This window comes from Podarcis liolepis (genome assembly GCF_965112155.1).
Source record: "Podarcis liolepis genome assembly, chromosome: 1".
Lineage (NCBI taxonomy): Eukaryota > Metazoa > Chordata > Lepidosauria > Squamata > Lacertidae > Podarcis > Podarcis liolepis.
In genome coordinates this window covers 76,802,112-76,819,136 of record NC_139554.1, presented here as the reverse complement: position 1 = coordinate 76,819,136, position 17,025 = coordinate 76,802,112, and the positions used below count along the sequence as shown (strand labels likewise).

The 17,025-nt window shown below is 42.4% G+C and overlaps 1 protein-coding gene across 7 annotated transcripts in view; it reads left to right on the top strand.

Moving 5' to 3' along the window:
- The window catches only part of TSPAN4 (tetraspanin 4), a 511,237-nt gene that overhangs the window by 94,224 nt on the left and 399,988 nt on the right, over positions 1-17,025 (top strand). For 4 of the 7 annotated variants that reach the window (XM_083478930.1, XM_083478924.1, XM_083478925.1 and 1 more), the window contains one exon: positions 15,272-15,348. The exons of 2 other annotated variants lie outside the window; for them this stretch is intronic. The gene's annotated coding sequence lies outside the window, so the exon portion shown is untranslated. Of the gene's footprint in view, positions 1-11,588; positions 11,644-15,271; positions 15,349-17,025 lie in introns of those variants that run through there. One more of the 7 variants, XM_083478926.1, reaches the window with a different exon arrangement.

The following is a 17,025-nucleotide window of genomic DNA, read 5'->3' as shown; positions in this document are numbered from 1 at the left end:
TGACATAAAATTACACTTTTTACGGTCGTTTTGAAAGCACATCCTGTCCTTGTAAAACATTGAAAGGCATTTTGTTTTCATTAGAGCTGTGTGAGTAGGTTTTAACAAGCAAGTATTAACCAAGCAATTTGGAGATAACATTTGGAGCACAGCAGAGTGCTAGCAGTACAAATTTAATGGAGGCAATTGTCCTAAAAATCTGGGAGAGATTTCAGTGCAAAAAGGAGAAAGAGCTGGGTACCGAAGACAGAACACGTGAAGGAAAGTGGGTTGTAAGAGGTGCTGGATAGGATCTTGTTCCCAGGAAGTAACAGAAAGCTAGTTTTCCTGCAATATCCTAAAACTATCGGAGGCTGCAATTCTATACCCACTTTCCTGGGAGTTGCCTCACTTAAATCCAGAGGACTTACAGTGCAATTGTATGCATGTCTGTATAGAAGTAAGAGACTGAACACCCATATAATGTGGCCAGAATGTATATATTGGAAGCATTTTTATGATAAAGTTGAGCTCCATCTGATTGTGGGCATAAAAGATGTGGCTTCATGATGTTTTGACAGAAGTTATGTATGCTCTTTATGGTGTATCTAACCTCTCCAATCAAGCCTGTGCTGTTTCCCCATGTGTCTGCATGGATTGGAGCAACATGATCTGTGCAGGATCTGTACAGGAGGCTCTATTGTAGTGATGTGGGAACTTTACCCAAGTACCTTAACTTCTCTTATAGGAATCTACCATACTTCTGACTTAGCCCAAAGTACTGAATCAGAAAAGCAGGATGTTATTGTGCAGGCAAGTCATTTGTTTAATGACAGCGGTAACTGATTTTTCACAAAATGCCCCACCATTGGTACCCATGGCAGTGTTTCTGTACATAGGATGCTTAGTGCTAAGGTTTAGTCTTATTATGAGTTAAGTTTATAAGTGCTGCAACTGAGCCAATCCTGATTGTACTGGATTTGATAACCGTTACGCTACATTTGCCTTCAGCTCTGCTGAATGAAGTACTATTGCCTCTGGTCTATTTTTTGGGGAACTCTGCTGAACTCTGCAACGTGTTTAAGGTTTTCCTCCACATGTATGACATACAAATGACAACGTATGAAAATATGGTGTAAAGCTTTGGGGTCTCAGGACTTGAAGAAAGTACTGGCCCTACTTGTTGGTATTTCTTCTGCATATGTCCATGCAGAAGTGGGCTTGGCCTTCTGTCCAAGCTAGAATACAATTTTGGCTCTTACATTTTCATAACAGAATGCTCATTCTGCCATCAGTGGCGGACTCTGGGCTCTCAAATTTCAGTGGCACCCTGTGTGACGCTAAAATTTGGCACCTCCTGCTTCTTGCGCTCCATTCTACAGCTTGGTTGTCTCACCCCCTGCAGTGTGCCACCCAATGCGACTGCACCAGTTGCACTACCCTAAAACCGCCTCTGCTGCCATCTTCATGTTTGGTCTCTGTAGTTTATTGCTCACTCTTAAATTCTCAAAAGCAAGTTACTGTTTTACATATACTTGCTGGAGAACTTTGTAGTGAGCTGACTAGGATCCAGCCAATGTTCGTATAACAGTTAAAGCATTTTGTGTATGTGCAAGCTTCTTTGACAGGTACACTGTACATTCTTTCAGATGGTCTAGGCTGTATCCATGTATCATCAGAAAGCTAACTGTTTGGAGTTAATTAATTCAATTCCACATAGAATTGCTTTTACAGGGGAGGGGTCACTAGGGGCGCATCGGAAGATGGCTGACAATAACATCTCTCCGACCCACACGAGGTAATTAGGAGGCTGTGATGGGAGTAAATAGCCTCCCTGCCCCCCCAAGTTTGTGGGGGGGACTGCCCTTGCCTGCTGTGCCCTATACCACCCTCGAATTTGTGGGGATGGGGGCACTAGGCAGAAAGCCCTCCTGTGGATCTCGGCGCTCCTGGACGCTGTCTCTGATCCACGCCTCTAGCTGCAATAAGTTCAAAAGAAACAATTAGGAGGAAGCGAATGCACATATTTCAAGGAAGGAGGGGGAGTAAAGACTGCTAACTGAAGAGATCTCTGATAAACAAGACAGGTCGGAGGAACAAGAGTAAATCATGAGAAGATCACCAAGGCTTGGTATGGCAAAGGGACTGGATGGGGGAGGGGAAAAAAACTTTCCTTTCTTTCCTTTATGTGATTAAACAAGAATCCCCCCCCCCACAAGTCAGAAATGCCGTTTTAATGACTTAAGCTGTGGATTTATGTCTGTGTGGAGATAATTTTCTAACCAAAGCATGTTTCAAGAAGATCGTGGAAAATATAAGAGCTTTGGAATGACGCAGTTAAAAATACCGTCACCATGTTGGCAAGTTATGTCGGAGGACTTAAGTCTGGGAGGAGGAACAGAGCTGTTTTTATATTATGGGTGAGACTCCTCAGAGGGACTTAAGAGCGACAGATCGGTGAGATTAATGATGGAAAGAGCGATGTTATTTATGAAAGCGATGATATATGGAAACCATCTTGATATGAGGATTGGACGAACGGAAAAATTCACACAGGATTATAATTGGTGTTTATCTGCTTAAGGAGATTATCAGAAGAGACCATAAATAAAAAAATAAAAAATATATGAACAAGATGAGATGTGGAAACAGCAAGAGAAGACTGGATAGAATTATGAACATTATTTGGACTGATTTGTATATTAACGCAGTAGCAAGAAGATGATCGGAATCCCCCTTCGGAACTTGAAATATGGGTCCCCTCAACAAAAATTTAAAATTCGGCTTTGTAATTCAGAATTTATGTGATGTGATTTGATTTGATTTGAGTGGTCGGCTAATAAAAATTATTAAAAAAAAAAAAGAATTGCTTTTACAGGATTGAGGCTTGGTGTCATGCCCTTTGCCTTTCTGGGTGACCACTATTGGGCACAGCATTTCTGTATTTTGCAAAACAGCTGTAGAGGTGTTATTCATTATATTACTTAGTTCCATCTATATAACTATCCATGGCTCCCCCCCCCCCAGCCAGAACTCAGTTCTGGCACCTCTCAGGAGGTTGTCATTGCCAATATAAGAGACCAAGGGAGGCATTCATGGTGAGTTCTGGCACCTCTTTTTCTAGTAAAATAGCATTGTAACTATCCTTCTGAAAAAAATATCTGAGTTTAGCCACAGGAAAACTTTTGTGACACAATGTGAATTTGTGTACTTTTTGCTGTTAGGTGAGAAAAATTTTGTTACTTTGCATACTACTCTATTTGTGGTGGCAGCCAGGAAATTAAGAGCCAGGTTTGTGTCTTGACACTGAATATCTTTTTGTCTAAATAATAACAGCTCCTCCAGTATTAGGTGAGGTGACACTTTTTGACTCTCTTAAAGGCAACAGGGACCACTGCTTACAACTATTGTAGTATTTTGTTACATAGATATTCATGAAAGGGTTAACGTTGATATGATTTCCAGTAAAAAGTACAAATTTACAGAACTCTTGTCAAATAATGGCTGCCTGTACTAGAAGTTTTTGTTCATTAATCTTCATGGTGTGATCATTTTTTGCTCTTAGCATCTCAGCTCCTTGCCTAGGATTTTGAGTCATGGTAGCATGTGTTCAACAAGCCTTGAAAATGGAAAAGCAGGTAGAAAAAATAAACAAAACATGAAATTCACCAGCTGAAATGGATTGGCTGAAAGGCAATTCTGCATTCCTTGCCCTGGCACTTGCCTTTTTAGGAATTCTCTAACATTGTCTTTCTTGCACTTGGAGATTCTACAAGAAGTACTTTTCCTGTCAACACATCCAGTTAAAACTTTTTCTTTTCTCTTCCCTTCCAGTGACTTATTAATTAGCGCTGTCATAGTACCTGGAAGAGCCAAATGAAATAACAGTCTCTTTGCTAGGTACTGTGCTTAAATATAAAAATTATAGTCCCCGTTGTCAGTAACCTATAATCAAAACACTTAAAGCAATCAAAGAAAACAGGCTAATTATTTTAGTAGGTAAAACTTCTTGATATTCACAAGACTGCATAATATTGGTTGTTTCGTCCTTAACAAAGATATAGACATACACACTCTAAATAGAATGTATGGATCATGTATATTAAACAATATGCAGTTTATTTTTAAATAAATAAATAAAACTTGGTTCAAGGAGAAGGAAAAAACAAGCTTCTCTTGTTTTTTTGTTTTTTTTAAAGAAGAGTATTTAGAGTGGAGTAGCAATTTAAACATACAATGCTGGAAAAATATATATATACATGACCACCACCCATCCCATATCTAACGCAACCTTTGAGAGTAATCTGCATTCATTTATTTTCCGCATGTATGCTAAAATTTGCAGTGATACCCAGTCTTGTAAGTTTAATCATTGCAGGAATGTGTGGTGGTAGAGGACATAACCTGGAGTCTAGTTTTGTGGGCTTCATATGGTATACAGAAAGTTATTTAAAGAGCCATTCTGTGCCCAGGCTTCTGCATTTTGTCTGTCCTTGCTTCTTGTGGTGAATGTGTTGCTGCTGCCGCCGCTGCCCTCTGTGGAGCAACTACCAGGACAGTACCTAGTCTGGGCTGACCCAAAACATTTCCTTGCCTAAGGTAAAAGATGAGATCCCACCCCTTCCTGTTCCTTATGCAGAAGGTGACTGGCCTGAGATTGTGGAGTCTCATGTCAACACTGGCAGCAGGACAGTGTCCTCCACCGTACCTGATGGCACCAGGCTAGCTTCAGTGGCCTGTGTCCTCCCCCCTTTGCTGCTTATCCTTGTCCTTTATCATCTCCCTCAGTCTGTCCAACAGTGGGGCCAGCACTTACCCACACTCATCCCTGCAGCTCCAGCCTCCATGTGTGGGAGAAGGCTGGGAGTTGACTCGCAGCTTTGTGAGACTGAGCCGCCCTGGGTTTCAGCTTCCAGGAGACACTGACAAGTTCATTTCCTGTGACGGGAGCTGTTATAACATTTGTCTAGCTGCCTGGTATGACAGATTGGAAATGAGAGACAGTCTTCTTTGCTGCTAGTGTGCACGCTGTTGATGTTGCCTGAGACGTTGAATAAATTTCTTGTTGGGGGGCACATCCAATAAGAGCCGGAGTAATTTTCCTTACCAAAGCAGGGACCGCGTACTTAGAAAGTGAGTGTTGGGAAAGAGAACCAGAGTTCTCAATGATCTTGGTGTGAAGTGCTGAGAGGATAGCTACAATGCACTTCCTAAACCATGCGAAGAGAAGGAACTTTTTGTAGTAAGCTCAGTGAATACAAAGACTGACTTTAGCTCTTGCTTGGTGGTAGTACTTTCTGCTGGGCAAATGACATTTCTGACACCTAGGCTGTGGGTGGCAAAAGCCACTTTCCTGTGGTATTGAGTAGAGCCCCAACTCCAAGAGCACCAAGCCCCCTGACAGGTGTTTATGCACAATTAAGGAAACATCTTCTATAATAGTGTATGATTTGTGATTTTAGGGTGGAGGGATTTTTTTCTTTTTATTGTATATATTTATATTGTGCCTGTGTATATGTGTATGTGTATGAAACTACAATATGCAAGTATTTATGAATAAGAATAAAAACAATCCATTATTTACAAACAAATCTTTAAAGCAGGGACATTCTTACTGTGTTTTGTGAATGAGAGTTTAAACTTTTTAAATGACCTAGGAAGACACGAGTGCTCTAAACGCTTCCTTAGACCCTTAGAAGAGTGCCATAAATTAAAGCAGCCCTATGGATGTTTTGAGCTGTAACTCCCATCATAGAATCAGAATTATAGAGCTGGAAGGGACCCTGAAGGGACCTCCAGTGGGCAGGGACAATTGGAAGTGTAGTCTGAAACATCTGGAGAGCACCCCCAGGTTGGGAATGGCTGAGTTAGAGGTATAGAACAAGGACAATTCATCTTTGATGTTTCTAGTTATAGAATCTGTTCAGCCAAGGTCCAGAAAAGTCCCTGGTTGAACACATCCTACAGAAATGGGTTTGGTGTCTGTTGAGAGTCCAGGGCTGTAACTCTTTTAAGGAAAAACAAAACCTAACAGTCATCAGGAGTATGTTTTGCAGCAATGTAGTACAAATCTAGAAACACATCAGATTTCATCTGAATGAGAGTATGAGTTGCATGGGATAACATCAATCTTTAAAAAAAATCACCATGAAAATAAGCAAAGCAGTATAAGCAGTCTATTTATCCCTGCAGTCCGATGCAAAACATGCAGACTCAAGTAGGAAAAATGGGCTTGCTGGGGTTATAGAATGGCAAAAGCATCGCTTTCAGTGAGTAAAATTAGGAGGCAAACTGTTCTTAAGGGATGAGGGAGTGCTGAGCTTACATGGTTCTCTTTGGATATCTTTTCTCTTATTTGCAGAGTGTGCTCTTACTTGTACATAACTCTTTGATGCTAAGAATTCACAGGTGGGTCCTGGATACAACCATTCATCAGAGAGCTTGTCCTTTTGTGCTGATTTCCCCAGGATCTCTGTGTGTTCCTAATCGGTGTCCAATAGTGTTGTGCTGTCAAAGAGGGATGTCGGTTTCAGAGCAATTAGCTCCTTTCTGCCCAGGAGGGTGCAAGACTGCTCTGGAATACTCTCCCACTGCACTTCAGAGTCACAACTCCTGATTAGTCTTTCCCAGAAAGCAGTATTCCAAATGTATGTAGTAGCTAAGTAGTCGTTCCCTACCTACAGGGGGGAAAAATACACAGTATATATGTTTTGATGTTATAGCTAGACAACAGTTTTTATAGTAAATCACAGGCATAGATTTAGTCGCTGAAGAGAATGCACCAGGGCAGCATTAAAAGCAGGCATGACATAATACTGTGAAGTTGAAATTGTCTAGGAAGGCAATTGCTTAAGAAGTATGTGGCTGCCTGGGGAGTGTATAGGGAATCCTGTTGTAAAGTTGCATCTGAAGGTTCCTTGTGAATGTGAGTTCTTTCCTTTCTGAAGATACCCATAATTCATTGGTGGCCATGTTGTATTCTTTCGAATGTACTTTTATCCGATGCCCTGTCCTGATGCCAGCTGTTTGATGGAAACTACTGAGAGCCTAGTACTACTTGGCTAGAGCAGAATGAGAGAACAGCTGCCTGCAGCCATGCTGCCCTTCTGGGCGCTGGCTGCCAGAATGCTTGCTTTCATGAGCATGGATGTCAACAGAGCAAAGATGAGACGTCAGTTTTGAGGACTTTCTCAGCATGGAGCTGAACCTGTCTTCCAGATAGGTTTTAAAAAAATGTGAAATAATATCCCTCTTAAAACCAGGAACCACTGGGCACAAACACTACATAGCATGTAACACTAAATAGTTTGACATGGTGCTGGCTGTGCTCTTGAGTCTAAATGGAACCATGCGTTGGTGATGCACCATTTAGTTATGGCAGCCGAGGCACAGCTCCGAGGCACTGATGCACACAAAGTCAAAACTGTTGGAGGGTGTTAATTGGTCTACCCACATCTTGAGTTTCTCTGAGCTTCCTGCTGAAGAACTGTTCTGTAGTCCAGGGACCTTCACACTGTGTTTCAGGGGAACCCTTAGGTTTTTAGGAAGCTTATCCAGAGTTTTTTAGTGCCTATGTACATAATGGCAGACAAGGTTCCCTGAGAGACAGCTTGTCTCCAGTCATCGGTCATCTCTTACAGTGGGAGTTGGGAATCTGTGGCTCTCCAGGTGGTGTTGACTCTAACTCCACCATTCCCAACCACCATGACCGAATGGTCAGGAATGATGGGAGCTGTAGTCCAGCAACATAAGAAGGGTCACATCTTCCCCATCCATCTGACACCAGAATTTCTCCAACACACTATGACAGCGAGGCCAAACAAGCCTGGTCAGCAGATTTTTTTCTTTGACAGATAAATGCAAAATGTTTCAAAATATCTGCTGTAATTAATGCTATGGAATGCTTGGGCTCAGAATCCTGAGGTGCAACTTAGGGTCAAAGTTCATATGACTGGCAGTCAATTATTCTTCCTCCCCTCAGTTTTCTTTCTGCACAGGAAGCAATTGCAGAAAGTCAGGAATAGAAGATTGGCAGGGAGAGGAGCTGCTTAGCCCTTCCCGCTTCTGCCTTTTATCCACTGATATCCTTCCGTACTTGGAAGAGGTGGAAACAAGGCCATGGCTGCCACTCAAGTGAATGGTATATTCAGTGTCCTTTCATAACCGGGGGGGGGGGGACAGCTTAGGTAGTAGATACAGTGGTACCTCGGGTTACAGATGCTTCATGTTACAGACTCCGCTAACCCAGAAATAGTACCTCAGATTAAGAACTTTGCTTCAGGATGAGAACAGAAATTGCACCGTGGCAGCGGCAGGAGGCCCAATTAGCTAAAATGCATAGCTGTCAAGTGTCCCTTATTTGAAGGGACAGTCCCTTATTCCAGGGCCATGTCCCGCTGCTGTCCCTTATTGATGGATGTCCCTTAAATGTCCCTTAAATGATGCCCCTTAAATTTCAAAGGAAGTAGCTCCTCTCCCTCCCTCCCTGCCGGCCAGGGAGGAGGGAGGCTCCAACTGTGTTGCTTGGCTGTGTTGCTCACCCAATAAGAAGTCTAAGAACAACTGGGGGGTGGAGCTTGCATGCCTTGTGTGTGGCTAGTAAAGCAAGCTGAGGGGTTTTTTGAATGCTGGACGCCATTTTGTTGTACGTGCTGCTGCAAACTTTGCAGTGCAAAGCCAGGCCGGGGAGCCATCTTAAGTTGAGGCTGCATAGGCTTTGTGGTGCATGTGATTCAGATTCTATTCAGTTGAACCTCTGGTTGCAAAGTTGGTTGGACAGTGTTCTCGGAGCTACCAGCATGAGTTTGACCAAACTGCATGACAGGAAGACTGGAGTGCCTGGAACAGGTGAGGCTGCAGGTCCCTTATTTTGCCTGCTGGTCCCTTATTTTCAAGGCTGCTGGTCCCTTATTTTCAAATCTGTAAGTTGACAGCTATGAAAATGGTACCTCAGGTTAGGAACAGTTTCAGGTTAAGAACGGACCTCCAGAACAAATTAAGTTCTTAACCCAAGGTACCACTGTACTTTTCAGCAGCAATTGGCCAGAAGAGAAAAGTTTGAGCAGAACAATAATATTCCCTCAGCGCCCTGACTCCGGAGTGTGTTTTCAGCTTCCCGCTCCTGCTTTTTATTTTAAAACAACATAATAAAAGGAAAGAATTATGGAACTGTCCATCACACATTTGTTTAGCCCTAGGAAACCCAACTTTGCTCTTCATGGGCCTTCGTTGCATGGCATTTGATTGGACAAGTAGAAAGTAAGAGGAGTCCAGGGGTATCTGAAAAAAAAAGATTTTTTTGTTAAAGACACTGTGTTTCTCTTTCGACAAGTATTCATATGCCACTTGTAACAAAGCAACCAATCGTGTAGAAGTTTCAGCAAACTATGGTTGCAGAAGAAGAGTAACACATAAATGAATCTTGTCATAGTTTGCTGTGTCCAGAGAGGTGTGAAGCCTGTGAAATCAATGCAGAATCCACGTGTCTGTCATACATAACATTCCCAAACCATACAGCAACAAGCAAATGGAAAGCAATGCTTCTGGAGAAGGGTGAGTGTGCATGACTTGCATAGACAACCTCCCCAGTGCCCATTCAGCTCCTAGGGGCTCCTCTGCAACAGTGCTGGTGAAGTGAGGAGGAGCACAGTGCTGGTCATTTGTGGGTTCCACCCATGTGACCAGGAGCTTTTGGTGTTATTTGAGCAATGTGGGAAAAGTACAAACTGCAGCAGCTCTGAGTGGAAGAATGCTTGAAGGGAACCTTTCATTTCTTTTACCCCTCAGGGTGTATAGTGCAAGTCTGTCAACAATCTTATTTCAAACTTTACATTCAAAAATCTGTGTGTACTTAGAATCATAGACTTATAGAGTTGGAAGGGACCCTGGGGGTCATCTAGTCCAACCCTCTGCAGTGCAGGGATATGCAGTTGGTCTGTATGAGGATTGAACCTGCAACCTTGGCGTCATCAGCGACGGTCTCTATAACCGACTGAGCTAACCAGTAGGTTCAAATAGCAGTCTATATAAGGAGACAATAAGTTAATGTGATGTCCTCATTGGAACATCATCAAAATGTTTTGATTTTTGTGCTAAGTTTGATGCAAGTGGAGCTTTGTCTCTTAGAAACACCACTGCTGCTAAAAGGTGTAAATATAATTGGGAGGCGCTACTGTAGAATGTGAAAGAAATAAGCCAAAAGAGGATATTGGAAAGGGCCGGCTCTAGAAGGTGACGGAATATGTAGCAGCAGAGGGGAGACCATGTAGATAATTTATAAATCTGTAGAGACGGCTGTCTGTAAGTTTAGACACAGTGTCTTTATTTGGAGGCAAAGTCAATAGTCAAGACTTGTCTGTTAACCATGATTCTGCAGTTATTGATGGGGGTAGGTTTAAGTCCCACATTGCCTGTCTTAACCTTTTTCTCTAGGATGAAAAGTGAGAGAAGGAATGAAACAGGCACACTGATGCTGATTAGGCTTAATTTCTGAAACGTGCAGTTGTTTTTTCTAACAGCAACACAGCAAGGGAGGGGTAGTGCTTTCAGACTGGAAAACCTCTTGTGTAGATATGAATTAGCAATGTCTGCCATCGAAAAATGTCCGAGGGGTGAGTCATGGGCTCCCTTCATTTTTCTACCATGCAGTGAAAATTAACATTTTCTGGAGCTTGAAAATCCCACAATCTCTAGAGTCCTTTCTGGAGGGTTTTAATTAGATGTTGAGTGAATTTCTCAGTCTTTTATGTGAGCATTTTCAAAACACAGGGAAGAATTCTTTCTATGATCACTTTTGTTTAGTGATGTTCAGTGAAGCTGCATGGGCTAATGTGTGGCCTGTGTGCGCGCTTGCCAATGTCATGCTGCTCACAGTAATGGATATGTGCTTGCCGAAGCTCCACCCAGTTGGCTTTGACTTGCAGCGCACATTTTCAGAAGAGGTCTGTGATCCATTAGCAGCAGGGAGCTCAGGGCTATTTGCTGGCCAAGGCTGGGACAACATGCTGCTTCATCTGATTTGAAGAAAGCTTGCACAGTACAACTCCTGGCACTTCTGCATTTTAGTATGTCCTTTTTCATAACCAGCTCCACTGTTTTAAAAGAAAACGAGTGTCAGTGACAATGAAGTGATGCATAGGTTTTATTTTTATTTTTTTAGTGGAAGAAGGCAGCAGGCACAGGAAGCTACCTTATACCAAGCTAGACCATTTGCTCATTGGCCATTTGTTCACCTAGGTCAGTGTTGTGGGTAACCTTTGGCCTTCCAGATGTTGCTGAACTACAGTTTGCACCAGCACCAGCAAGCATGGTGAACAGAAGTTCAGCAACATCTGGAAGGCCAAAGGTTACCCACACCTAGTCTATAGTGGCTGGTAGTGACTCTGTAAGGTTGGAACATGGGGCTTTCAACTTGCAGAGAATGTGCTCTGCTACTGAGCTACAGTCCTTTCTCCACATGTGCGTTTTCACACAAAGGCATGGAGGAGTATTTTTTCATTCTCTGTCTCCTGGAATTCTGATCCATGGAGAGCCATATTGCCAGTGACGCCTCCGTAATCAGGCTTCTAGAATTCAGGTGCCACGACTTAAATTTACCACATTGTCTTCCAGGAGCCAACTTGAGACTGAATCAGTGTATGGGCTAAATTACAAACAGATGTCAAGGTAAGCTGCTATAAAATGCGCACATATGCCAGGGCTTTCTTGTTCTTGGAGTGCCACAATAGAGAGAAAATAAGGAGCAACATTTGAAATAGTCAAAGGCTTAGTAGAAAAGCAAAGATTTATCTTTGAAATTATATATCTTGCTGATTCACTTTCTTTATTATAATAATAATTTAAATAGAAAAATGATATCTAGTGGTAAAGTTTACTGTGAAATTCATTAATCATCATTTCTGCAGAGCAGCAGGAACATCTTCCTCTTCAGCATTAGATGATAATTATTCAAGAGTATTGGAGGTGGGCAGAGGGAATTTGGTTGAAGAGGAAAAAAGCCTTGTTTATCTTCCCATCCCATACAAGTCAATGGGATGGAGAAATTGAGCAGACTGGACAGCTTCTAGTCTATTTAAAGGAAACTCTTGTAGAAACTGACTGAATATGCTGGAGAAGAATCAAACCCCACATTTTACAACGTTCTCCCCCCCCCCAAAGCATGTCACCATTTTTGAAATACCATTTGTGAGGGACTTTTGTGAGTACTCATAAGGATAGTCTGCTTACCTTACTTGGTAGGCAGCATTGCAGCCAAGCATCAGGCCCCGCAGGATCTGGCCGGGGGTGGAGATCAACGCCCTCCTTGTCACTGTTTGGCTGTGTTACCAATGCTAGGCGGGGCCCGGCCCAGGGGCAGCCCTCACTGTCCAATCAGCACTGGTGGGGGGCGTGGCCACGGGAAATTTAAACCACATTGCGGCCAGGAGACTGTCCTCTTGCGTCCCTTTGCCCACCCATCTTTTTTATGCTTTGCCTTGATATGACCTTGCTATGGACAAATGTTGGCTGCCATATTTTGGGATCAGGCAGGATTTTTTCCACTTGGCAAATTGACTCCAGCCATTTGGTTTTCGCCGACCTCGTAGCAATTGTCACAACTTTGTGAGGTTAGACATTGGGTAAGCTTTGTTTGGGTGGGTGGGGGGATGTTGTAGCCTCCACCTGCCCCTCCTCGTTAAGGGCATCTTGTTAAAGGGATCCGGGAGTGTGGATTCTGTCTGAAGCCCTGATGTGGGCTAGGGGTATGGCCCTCGGGGACCCCTTGGGCTGTTCCTATTCAGTGTTGTCTGATTGTTAACCTACCTAAAGCTGTTTTAGCAAAGAGACACAATATGCAGAGTGGTGATTTATACTAGGAAACTACCAATGGGGTATGAAGAGTAGTTTGCTGGTGGTGGCGGGTGACACAGAGGGATTTCCTTGTGCTTCCATCACTCAAATCTCACCCCCTTCAATTAATTTGTTTCTACAAAGATACCCCTATGTTGTGTTTCACGTGTATTTAAAATTGCCTGCTACTTTAAAGGGCCATTCTACTCGTGATTCCCTGTTCTTCCCAGAAGGGACTTAAAGATTTGTCAGACAGCTAAGTCCTCTCAGAGAACACATCATATTAACTTCATTAATTTCCTGCATAAAATGAAAAGGCTTTATGGGATATCTTACTGAGTTTCCTCATTGCTTGTTTGATTTACAGCCTGGCAAAATGTCAGAGACAGCAATCTGGCCCAACAAGGGCTGGGAACGTTCTGTTACCTAATTTCTACCTTGGTTTTCTAAACTCCTGAAAACTATTACAGTTTAGCACCTGAAACTGCCAAATGTTTTTGGCTAAGGTCCTCAAAGTGGCGAACACTAAAACTACAACAAACACAAAAATACAATAAACCCATCCAATAAATATAAAATAGCAGAAATTCTAAAATAGCAGAAACAGGTGCACTGCGAATCACGTTATACATTCATGAGTTGCATGTGTGCTGTCCCCACAAACTCAAATGCCACCCACAAACAGTTGCCCAAACAGTAGACCTTTCCCTAGAAACAGCTACAGATGTGGCAAAATCTCTACAGTTGCTCTCTAGGATAGGGCTAGTTGCTCAACCTTCTGGCTCCTCAACAGGCTGATGTTTAAAGAAGTGCTTCAGAGGCTACAGTTGGCATTCACCTTGCAGCCAGCCATGGTCTTCTTATTGCTACCTGCATCCTCTCCTGTCATGTTGAGATTCCAAGGGCCTCTTGCTCATCCCATTCCTCAGCTGTTTACAGTATCAACTGTACAGCTGGAGAGTGGGGAGGGCATCTGTAGATTGCACGGAAGGTGACTTAGGAGATGGGATGCCATATGTGAGCTGGTGCATCCTAAGCAAAATAACTCTATAGTAATTAAAAGAGAATGCACCACTGAAGTACTGTTTTCTCCAGCTCTTGATCAAACATCTGGCTCAGTATGACACCAAATGCTTTTTATGGGACCAGTGTTAGATTGCTTGGATTTGGTGAGAGACCCTGTATTCATTTGTAAAAGTTAATACCAGTGATATAAAGCCACTGATAATTTGTTATGCCAATGGTGCTTGTCACCTGTGATGTTCGAGTGTTTTTTTATTTAATTTCCGGAAGGGGAGGTGCCAAAGCTGAGGACTGTTTTCACTGGTAGGCTGTAATTCACCAGGCATGCAGAGTGATGGAAATGCAAGAGCTGCCAGGATTGGAACCTGAGATAAGATCTGAGCATATCTCAGAGGAGGGCTCAGAGGAAAACACTGGATGTTTGGGCTACATATATGTAGCCCAGTAGGGCCAGGGTCTGTGTCAAGGAAGCTACAACAGGGATTTTGGGAAATTCAAGCAGGAGTGCAGACAGGTAGACAAGGGGATCGGAGGGCCAGGAGCTTGGCAAGGAGGCTGGAAGGAGGGATATTCTTTTATAAATACTTGTGGCAACAATGCCAAAGGCATGTGCTCCTTCTGAAATGCTATGAACAAACTTTCCTTGATGAGAATATCATCCTTTATTGACAGGGATGGCACAGTTCTGTTTTGAAACTAGGACCTCTTAGGGTAACTTTACACATGATGATGCTGTGAAAATAAAACTAGAGTAAAACCAGGAACAGATTGCACTGTAACTAGAAAGGATGGAAAAAGTACTAAAAGATAGACAATCCAGGGGGAAATGAAAATATATTCTCATGGCACTAAAAATGCTGCAATGTAGGTGCCAGGTGAGTCTCTCTAGGGAGAAGAAGTAGAAGAGGAGTTTGGACTTGCTAGCCCACCTTTCACTCCCCTTAAGGAGTCTCAAAGCGACTAACAATCTCCTTTCCCTTCCTCCCCCACAACAAACACTCTGTGAGGTGAGTGAGGCTGAGAGACTTCAGAGAAGTGTGACTGGCCCAAGGTCACCCAGCAGCTGCATGTGGAGGAGCGAGGATGCGAACCTGGTTCATCAGATTACGAGTCCACCGCTCTTAACCACTACACCATGCTATCTCCGTACACCATTCTGGGAGGGTATTCCACAGCTGGGGGGGACCCACTACAAGGCCCTCCCTTTTATAGACACCTGCTATACTTCATTTGTATTTTGTTTTGTTTTGTAAGAGAACAATACGCTTGTTACAACTCCAGTATAAAGGGCTGCACATGGAATAGAAACATAATGGGAAAAGATGTGAAAACTGGATGCATCCATCTGCTGTATTAGAGAATTACCATGTTAAAATCATGTGTCTTAATCTCATGCCCGCTTTCCTTCCTTCCTTCCTCCTCCTCCTCCTTCTTTGAACAGTTGCACAAGAGAGGACCATTATTGCCTTGCACCTTCGGAGGCTGTCTCTGACATCATTCACAGACATCTTTAACCTGGTGAGTTTCCATAACTTTATAATGGTCAAGGCAGCTAAAGTATTTTTTAAAAGCAGGATTTTGTTTACTTCATATTTGCTCTGCAGTAATAACCCACTTAAACTTTTATTGAACAGCTTGGAAAGACCAAAGTTGGAAATTCAGATTGCTGTCTTGAATCTCCTAGTGGTGGTCTGTTCTAGCAGCTTTCAAATGGAAGCCATTTATGTATCTATGTGTTTGATCATTCTTAGAACAAAGCTGTTCTTCATAATGACACCTTTAATCTGAGATGGTGCTCTCGTTCTTCACATGTGAATACAAATCATTTGCTTAAAATAAGGGGAAAACTTAGGGGGTGGACATGAAACATGTATGATTAGACATCTCTCTTTATAAGTGTTAAAACAAAACTGGGCAAAGCAAAAAGAAGTGGAGCAAAACGGTAGGGAAATAGTCCTGCAATGACTTCAGTATAGTAGACATTTAATAGATTTTTCTTTCCATCTATCATTTCTGTTCTATGAAATCTTCAAAACGTTAATGCTTTGATTTCACCCCTTTTCAGAGGCTCTTGAGAGATTCCATGGGTTTTGGTCCCTGATTTATCCTCTTAGCCTCCTTTGAAAATACTAAGGAAATGTTTTTTCCTCTTTTTCTAGCCTTTATGAAACGATTCATTGACCTCTGTCAGTCTTCTGATCTCTTCCAGCCAATAAATCAGTGGAACATACAGAGCCATCGTAAAGCATTAAATCTTTCAAAATGCAGTTTAATGGTGGTGTTTTCCTCCAGTGTACACAGCAGACATCTGTGCTCCCTGTGTTTATATTGCCATCTATCTTTTGGTCAATTTAAAAAACTTCAATGAGTTACAGTGCTCTTGGATCTGAACTCCTCGCTGTGCGTTCATCTTCCTAACACCCTTGTAATGTAAGGATGGGCTGTTCTCAGCTTACATCTGGGAATAGAGCCATAGAATGAGGGAATTCAGCCACTAGTCCTAGAGGTGTAGGAAACTGGAAATGAATTTCTGGAGTTCCAGTTAAGTACCTCTTAGTCATGGGACTGCATTGCTGTATTTGCCTAGAATCTGGAGAATGTATTTGAGTGTGCACACAAATGTTCATGCAGGCCCATAAATACATGAAATACCATGTAAGAAATGCCTATGTTTCCATCTAACAAGAACGCCATATTTATATTTTGTATATTAATTCATATTTTTCCATGGGACTACAGCATTTTAAAAGAAAATAAATTAAAACCTTAACCTTTCGGTTGTTACCTTTATTTTAAACAAATAAAAAACCCTAAACCCATAGAATTGTAGAGTTGAAAGGGACCCTGAAGGTCATATTATCCAACCCCTTGCAATGCACGAATATCATTTAAAGCATCTATGAGAGATGGCGATCCAACCTCTGCTTAAAAACCTCCAATGAAGGAGACTCCACAACCTCCTGACAGAGTCTGTTCCACCGTTGAACAGCTCTTACAGTCAGAAAGCTCTTCCTGAGGTTTAATGTGAATCTCCTTTCTTGTAACTTGAATATTGCATTCATTTACCTGGCAGTAAATCCCAACGGATGCAGGGGATCTTAATTTTGAGCATACATTTCACAGTTTATAGACTGTCCCACATTGCAAACTGGGGTTTACCAAAAACCTTCCTTCTTCTCCCCATTTAGTTTAGTT